The following is a 9,403-nucleotide window of genomic DNA, read 5'->3' on the forward strand; positions in this document are numbered from 1 at the left end:
CACCTTTTTTGATACAATTTTATTTATTTTTTGGGGTTTTTTTTTTTTAATTTTAAAATACCATTCAGTTCTACATAATAGCCACAGATCTACTTGTTCTCTCCCTTCCGCCCCCCTCCCCTTCCCCCCAGCCCATCCCCATTCCCACTCCTCCAGATCAAGGTCTCCCCCGAGGACTGGGATGACCTGATAGACTCAGTCCAGGCAGGTCCAGTCCCCTCCTCCCAGATTGAGCCAAGCGTCCCTGTAAAGTCCCAGGTTTCAAACAGCTAACTCATGCAACGAGCCCAGGACCTGGTACCACTGCCTAGATGCCTCCCAAACAGATCAAGCCAATCGACTGTCTCACCTATTCAGAGGGCCTGATCCAGTTGGGGGCCCTCAGCCTTTGGTTCATAGTTCATGTGTTTCCATTCATTTGGTTATTTGTCCCTGTGCTTTATACAACCTTGGTTTCAACAATTCTCGCTCATATAAACCCTCCTCTTTCTCACTAATTAGACTCCCAGCTCTCCACCAGGGGCCTAGCCGTGGATGTCTGCATCCAGATTCCTCAGTCCTTGGATGGGGTTTGGCACAACTATTAGGGTGTTTGGCCATCCCATCACCAGATTAGGTCAGTCCCGGCTGTCTCTCACCATTGCCAGCAGTATTTTGTGGGGGTTATTTTTGTAGATTTCTGTGGGCCTCTTTAGATCTTTGTTTCTTCCTTTTCTCATGTGGTCTTCATTTACCATGGTCTCCTATTCCTTGTTCTCCCTCTCTTTTCTTGATCCAGCTAGGATCTCCCACTCTCTTTCCCTCGACCCTCGCCCTTCATTGCTCCCACTCATGTCCAGGCTGTTCATGTAGATCTCCCATTTCTCCCTGTCTTTCTTGGAGTCCCGTTTTCCAGGTAGCCTCACTGGTGATGTGAGTAGCAGTCCAGTCATCCTTGTTCCACATCTAGTATCTTCCTATGAGTGAGTACATACCATATTTGTCTTTCTGAGTCTGGGTTACCTCACTCAGGATGATTTTTTCTAGATCCATCCATTTGCCTGCAAACCTATGATGTCATTGTTTTTCTCTGCTGAGTAGTATTCCATTGTGTATATGTGCCACAATTTATTTATCCATTCTTCAGTTGAAGGGCATCTAGGTTGTTTCCAGGTTTTGGCTATTACAAACAATGCTGATATGAACATAGCTGAGCAAGTGCTCTTGTGGTATGATTGAGCATTTCTTGGGTATATGCCCAAGAGTGGTATAGCTGGATCTTGGGGGAGATTGATTCCCAATTTTCTAAGAAAGCGCCATATTGATTTCCAAAGTGGTTGTACAAGCTTGCATTCCCACCAGCAGTGGAGGAGAGTTCCCCTAGTTCCACATCCTCTCCAGCATAAAGTGTCTTCAGTGTTTTTGATCTTAGCCATTCTGACAGGCATAAGGTGGTATCTCAGAGTTGTTTTGATTTGCATTTCCCTGATGATTAGGGATGTTGAGCAATTCCTTAAATGTCTTTCAGCCATTTGAGTTTCCTCTGTTGAGAATTCTCTGTTTAGTTCTAAAGCCCATTTCTCAATTGGACTGTTGGTCGTTTTGATGTCTAATTTCTTGAGTTCCTTATATATTCTGGATATCAGTCCTCTGTCAGATGTGGGGTTGGTGAAGATCTTTTCCCATTCTGTAGGCTGTCGCTTTGCCTTGTTGACCGTATCCTTTGCTCTACAAAAGCTTCTCAGTTTCAAGAGGTCCCATTGATTGATTGTTTGTCTCAGTGTCTGTGCTACTGGTGTTATATTTAGGAAGTGATCTCCTATGCCAATGCGTTCAAGACTACTTCCTACTTTCTCTTCTAGCAGGTTCAGAGTAGCTGGATTTATGTTGAGGTCCTTGATCCACTTGGACTTAAGTTTTGTGCACGGTGACAGATATGGATCTATTTGCAGCCTTCTACACGTTGATATCCAGTTATGCCAGCACCATTTGTTGAAGATGCTTTCTTTTTTCCATTGTACACTTTTGGCTTCTTTGTCAAAAATTATATGTTCATAGGTGTGTGGGTTAATGTCAGGGTCTTCAATTCGATTCCATTGGTCCACATGTCGGTTTTTATGCCAATACCAAGCTGTTTTTATTACTGTAGCTCTATAGTAGAGCTTGAAGTCAGGGATTGTGATGCCTCCAGAGGTTGTTTTATTGTACAGGATTCTTTTGGCTATCCTGGGTTTTTTTTTTTCCATATGAAGTTGAGTATTATTCTTTCCAGGTCTGTGAAGAATTGTGTTGGTATTTTGATGGGGATTGCATTGAATCTGTAGATTGCTTTTGGTAAGATTGCCATTTTTACTATGTTAACCCTGCCTATCCATGAGCATGGGAGATCTTTCCATTTTCTGACATCTTCTTCAATTTCTTTTTTCAGGGACTTAAAGTTCTTGTCATATAGGTCCTTCACTTGCTTGGTTAGTGTTACCCCAAGGTATTTTATGTCATTTTGGCTATTGTAAAGGGTGATGTATCTCTATTTGCCTTCTCAGCTTCTTTGTCCATTGTATATAGGAGGGGACATGTGTTTCCTGTATGCAGCAGAAAGACAGGTCCTGCTTTTGTATCCATTCTGTAAGCCTCTTTCTTTTTATAGGTGAAATAAGTCCGTTGACATTAAGGGATATTAATGACCAGTGATTGTTCATCCCTGTTATTTTTGGTGGTAGTGTGAGTGTGTACTTCTCTTCTTTGGGGTTTACTGCTGTGGTGTTATCTATTGCCTGTGTTTTCGAGTGTATATCAGACTTCCTTCGGTTGGAATTTTCCTTCTAGTGCTTTCTATCAGGCTGGATTTGTGGACAGGTATTGTTTAAATCTGGCTCTGCCTTGGAATGTCTTGTTCCTTTCATCTATGATGATTGAAATTTTTGCTGGGTATATTAGTCTGGACTGACATCCATGGTCTCTTAGTGTCTGCATTACATCTGTCCAGGTCCTTCTGGCTTTCAAAGTCTCCATTGAGAAATCGGTCTCATTCTGATGGGTTTACCTTTATAGGTCACTTGGCCTTTTTCCTTGGCTGCTCTTAATATTCTTTCTTTATTCTGTACATTTATTTGTTTAATTATTAAGTGTCGAGGGGACTTTTTTGGGGGTCTAGTCTGTTTGGTGTTCTGTAGGCTTCTTGTATCTTCATAGGCATTTCCTTCTTTAAGTTGGGAAAGTTTTCTTCTATAATTTTGTTGAATATATTTTCTGTGCCTTTGAGTTGGTATTCTTCACCTTCTTCTATCCCTATAATTTGTAGGTTTGGTCTTTTCATGGTGTCCCAAATTTCTTGGACATTTTGGTTCATGACTTTGTTGGCTTTAGTGTTTCCTTCGACTGATGAAACTATTTCTTCTACTGTATCTTCAATGCCAGCGATCCTCTCTTCCATCTCTTGCATTCTGTTGGTTATACTTGCATCTGAAGTTTGTCATCTTTAAAAACCTGGAGTTCTTAGAACTACAGTATTGACTGGGACCACATATCCTTTATAACCCTCTAGCTCTGGCTTTTTCTGTAATATTTTTTCACATTTTCATGGACAAGAAATGGCTTGGTCATAAGGTATTTCATATGTGTAGTGGCTAATGGCCAATAATTTAGAAACAGTTTGCTAATCTTTCCTTAATTCATGATTTTAAGGTTTTTGTCATTTTCAGGAAGATCATTGGTTTCTTTAAAGGACATTGTGTCAGGAATATATCCTAGGGAAATTCCAGATCTAGTGACATCCCTTTGTAAATAATACTTTGAGGTAACATGTTGGACAATGTATGTCTGTATTAGAATTTATAAGAAAGACAGATGTGTATCACCTGGAACCTCTCCAAGTAGAAGGTATAATGATAAGAATTTGAATGGGAATTGAAGTCTCAAAAAATTTACATGGCCTGAGTTTTCTTCTGAGGCAAAACTTTCCTTGAAAGATACTGCAAACATGCCTACTCATCCCACATAGGGAACTCACAACATACCAAAGTACCACTAAATCCAATTTGGTATACTAATAATGTTATTGGCTTGCTTAGAGGAATATGAGTGAAAGGTTAGTATAAGAGCAGGAATGACTTATCAAATCTCATATCTTCATGGGAAACAGCTCACAAAACTGGGAACCCACAGCATAATCAACAAAGAGCTCCAAAGGTTGGAGAATAAGGGTCATTTTAATATGACTCTAGTATAAACCTCTTTCAGGCAGTTCCTCTGGTTTATGCTTCATCCATGGATCTGGTCTGGTCTCAGAGTCTTCTTTGTGGCACTGATCCTCTGAGAGGATTTTTGCAGCTTGGCTTAATTTTATCTGAGAAAGACTCTCATCTTTCATTGCTCACAGTGTCAGGGAGGGATCCAATGAACCTTGTACGTATCAATGATTCCATGAAGCCATTTTGAGTTGTTTGTCTTCCCTCTTAGGAGCTCTGAGTATGTTGGAAGTTTTAATTGCAGAGGAAACTGTTACACAGCACTCCACTCCCCACTACATCTCTTATACTCTTTCTGTACCCTCTTCTGCAGTGATCCATGAGCTTTAGCATCAGTGACTACAGATGTCCACAAATAATTAATAGCCATGTTCTCGGAGATTCATTAGTAATTATGAGTTGAGGATGACAATAAATGTTGTCTATGGGTAAAAGCACACCTGTTCAGAAGGCAATTTGACAGGCCCATAATGTCTATCAAATAAAACTATAAAAAAATGCTTCTTCAGACAAAGATTTTTGCTCTGACTTACATTACCAGGCTTGAACTTTCTCTTGTCTAGTTGGCATTAAATCTAATTGGAAGACTGCTGTACTCACCCTGATAACTGAGCAACAATGCAGAAGAAATCATATTTTTCCTCGAATGTTGTTGGTATAGGAAGCAAAGTCCATACACAAACAGGAATGTTGGTGACAATTCTCCACTGGCAGCTTCACATCGCCCCTCTGACATCCATAAGGCAGCTAATATGGTGATAGGTTCCATTCTAGTCCCAGGTTAATTTCTCGGTGTCCTGCAGTCAAAGTATGTATATTCAGTGTCTTTAGCCATAGATAATACCATCCATTCCTGGCATAAAATCAAGAGCATAATCAATGACTTCTATAATTTGTGGGCCTCATTGTCTTTCCTAGACTAAAACACATAGGAACATACCACTATTAGCACCAAAGTTTTCATTTAATAAACTTTATGGCCTCATTTGGTATCCTTTTACAACCACGAAGCATGTCTTTGGCTTTTGTTTTGTTTTGTTTTGTTTTTAATTACCCCAACCCCTGTAGGGTTGCAAAAGAGTTCAAATATCATTGTAACAGGTTGTCTCTCCAATGACTTTCTATATCTACAAAGCACTTATTGCTTGGAATTTTATCATCAATATAATAAATAATTATTCAGGGACATAAAGTACAGAGAAACACTCAAAAACACAGTGTGTTTTAGTCATGTACAGTGCCTTTACAGGTCTGAACTAGATGGAGTCGTAGAGCTGAAGGAGAAGTGGACACATACAACCATGCCTAATCTAAAAGCAATTTCTAAATGATAACAATTTGGAAATGAAAATTTAGTTCCCTCCAAGGGTGTTTCATTAGAGAAACAAACTGTTCTTAAAGATGGAATGCTTGGCCAGCAGGAGATAGCCAACAGAAACAAACTCAGGGGCATCTTTGGAGATTCCTTTTCTCACAATGCATGTCAGGAATTTCCAACCTTAGTTTAAATATTATTTTATTAGGTATATTTCTATTTTATTCATTTATTATTTATTTATTTATTTATTTATTTATTATTTTTATTTTTTTGTTTTTTTTTGAGACAGTTTTCTCTGTGTAGCTTTGTGGCTTTCCTGGAACTCACTTGGTAGCCTAGGTTGGCCTTGAACTCACAGAGATCTGTCTGCTCTGCTTCCAGAACTGTGATTAAAGGTGTGTTGCTACCACCGCCGAGCCTATTTTATTTTTATTAAGAAATGTTTTATTCATTTTACATACAAACACAGATCCCCCTCTGCCCTTCCTAACCACCCTCCAGCCTTCCCCACAACTCACCCCCCATTCCCTCCTACAAGAAGTAAGCTCCATGGGAGTCAGCAGAGCGTGCACATTCAGTGGAGACAGTACAAGCCCCTCCCTGCCCCAAGGTTGTATGAGGTGTTCTACCAAGGTATCAGGCTCCAAAAAGCCTGCTCATATACCAGGATGTATCCTGATCCTACTGCCAGGGGCCCCTTAAGCAGATCAAGCTACACAACTGTCTTACTTATGAAGAGGCCTAGACCAGTCCCATTGAGCTCCACCAGTATTGGTCTAAATTTCATGGTTCAAACTAGTTTGGTTTGTTGATTCTGTATGTTTCCCAGTCATGATCTTGTTACCCCTTGCTCATATAATCCTCTTCTCTATCTTCACTGGACTCCTGTGAGCTTGGCTGGTGTTTGCCTGCTGATTTCTGAATCTGCTTCATCAGTTACTGGAGAAAAGTACAGATGTGGGATGTGGAATTGGTTGGGAGATAGGGCTGGAGTGGGAGGAGGGAGATCTGTGGGTGTTATGTAGAATGAGTAAAAATATTCTTAATAAAGAAAAATGAAAAATTGGAGTCAATTTCAGGTAATAACTACTTAAACACAAGAATAAGTACTGGGCAAACCAATATATATCTGATCACAAGATATATGTCATGGAAGTGAAGTCCAGGTCATGAATAGAACTCTAATATGAAACTCGGTGTCTACCTTGATATTGAGATACTGATGGCTATTTCTGGATTCAGATTGATGAATGGTTCTCTATCTAATCTCTGCTAATTTGGGAAAATTTGTGTGGTAACTGGTAATCCAGGTGTGTGTGAGTGAAATGGGGCAGAGACAGAGTAGAGAAGCAAAGAGTATGAATGTTCTCTGGATGTCTAGACACAAATATGTTACATATTATAGGTATTCATGAACATAATACCTGTATGTCTATACTAAGCTCTGTCTAGGATGTCTTGTTTATTATACTTCCACCTCAAGCTTGCTTTGGAATGTCTGACGGAATCTGATTCAACTAGTTCACATGGCAATCAAAGAAGTGGTTTGATGAACTGGCTTATTAGCCAATATTTTCAAGAGGATTCTGGTCTGGGTCCTTCATGTTCACTAACATGATATATTCATCTGGAATGTGGAGAGAAGGATGATCCTGAAACTAAGTTACCAGTTGTTACTTGTACCTAGACATGAGAACAGATAATCAGAGACTGAGGAATGTAAATGCTTAAGAATTCTCCACAAAAGCAAGCTGTGAAGAAACATATTGGGAAAACTCAATGCACTTCTGAGTTACTACAATAATAAAAGAGACATATGTATGTGTATAGGCGTATTGACAAATGGATTCCTATGAAGCTTTACTGTTGCAGTTTTAATAAATGCTCCCACTTGTTGATATGATAAAGATGTTCTCTTTCATATTTTTGTTCTTTTTCTTAATGTTTTCCTTTGTTTCTTCAGTTTGATGAATCCCAGGTGCTTTTTGGGATTAAGACAAAAAAACATGTTGTGGAGATAAAGAAATAGTTTTTTTCTATTTACACAGTGCATGGGCATGTTAAAATAGAACATTTCATTAATAATCTATATAAAAAGTACATCCTTCTCATTTATTTTTATTGATCCTTAGTGTAAAGATATATAGTATGGCTATACATTGTCAGACCACCATTATTCTGTTCAATTTATCTTTCCTTATTACCTAGGAAATAACCAAATTTTATATTATTTTACTGGTGATTAATTCCTGTTTATATTGTTTAGATGGTACCTTGTATGTTGTTTTAGAGTCATTTTTTTCAGTTGGATACTGATTGATGCATACTGTCTACCTTTCTTCTATAGGATACTGAGTGAGACTGTAAGACTATTCATTAGATTACAACTGTTATTTATAAGGTCAATCCACCAGAAATGTATATTCTGATGGAGGACAAACTCACATACAGGGAGGTGAGGATTACTGCTTATTGAATAAGATGGCTGTCTCTTACAGTAAATTTCTTGTGGGATGCCATAACCTTTCCCCTCATATCAGCTATGGACTAGTCTTAGCAGTGTATTCATTATTAGTCAGTCACAATTTTTCCTATATACTGGTAGTAGGGCAACTTCACCGCTCTATATAATTCTGGTGAGAAATACAAGGCACACAGTCAAAACTTTTGTTCACACAGTCAGATCTTTATTCCATTTCCCAGTAAAAACTTAGAAGTCTGTTCCTTGCAATTATCTTTATGGCAGGACAATTTTGTCAGGTGTCTATGCAAAAAAGTCACAAATGGGGCTTTCTCAGACATGCATAAGGACAGAATTACAGCATGGCTGGATTTTTTTGATTAAGAGCCCTCAAAGACAAAAAGAGCCAGGTGCCCTTAACTTACTGCATTTGTTGATAATGGGAAGCACAGCTCAGCTCTCCCTGCTTTCACTTCAGAAGATTATTAACACTTTCATCTCTGTTTATTGATGCAAAATTATAGTTTGGGAGCTAAAGTGTTTATTTTTTAATTCTGAGATCTGTGAGTCAAGAGAAAAAGGTGATTAAGCATTTGACCATCTCAGGAGAGAAGCAATCTTTTCTCATAGGCACTGTGGGAATGAATGTCACAGATGGCCAGAGTGGCTGGGGGGGTGCCAGGTCTCAGATTTTATATAATATAGCTACAGGTCCCTCTTTGTTTTAACAACTTAGATAAAAGATGTACTTTTTATCTATGAAAGGTTCTTTTTATCCAACTAACATTTGGCGAATGTGCTGATGAGAACCAAATGCTGCATCTCTCCCTGCATTTTACTCAGGTTGCCATTGGTTACTTGCTGAGACAGATACACCCACTGCATGCTGAGAGAGAAACGGTGCACTGAGAGAGATGTGTAATCTGCTGTGACTTGCCCTTCTCTCGTTCTATTCATTATAAACTTTTAGTTTATATATTGTAGTCACACCTAGGAATGTAGAATACCACGTGCATTCCCTTTTCCTTTTTCTTAGATTTCTCTATTGGTTTAGCTTCCCTCATTTATGACCCTTTCCCTTTAAGACTTGCCTAGACCCCTTTCACTAGCCACACCTGCCCCCAGCCATGACAGTGACTGCTTTGTGTAGCTCTTACCTGTTTCATAACCCTGAAAAAGTACAGCCTAGTGGCCTTGCTATTGCCAGAGAATTGCTGTTGTATGTGTATATAAACTGAAACTTCAGATACACGTGGCAGTACAATAAAGCACATGGAATAAAGAGCATTGGCTTATGTGTGTGAAGTTATTACAGAAATCTTCCTTCCTCATTCCTGCTAAGATTTTCCCTGAGGAACTCTGGGTAGGAGCTGGGAACTGGTCTATTGGTCTCTACAG

This window comes from Peromyscus leucopus, chromosome 1 (assembly GCF_004664715.2).
Source record: "Peromyscus leucopus breed LL Stock chromosome 1, UCI_PerLeu_2.1, whole genome shotgun sequence".
NCBI classification, from domain to species: Eukaryota; Metazoa; Chordata; class Mammalia; order Rodentia; family Cricetidae; genus Peromyscus; species Peromyscus leucopus.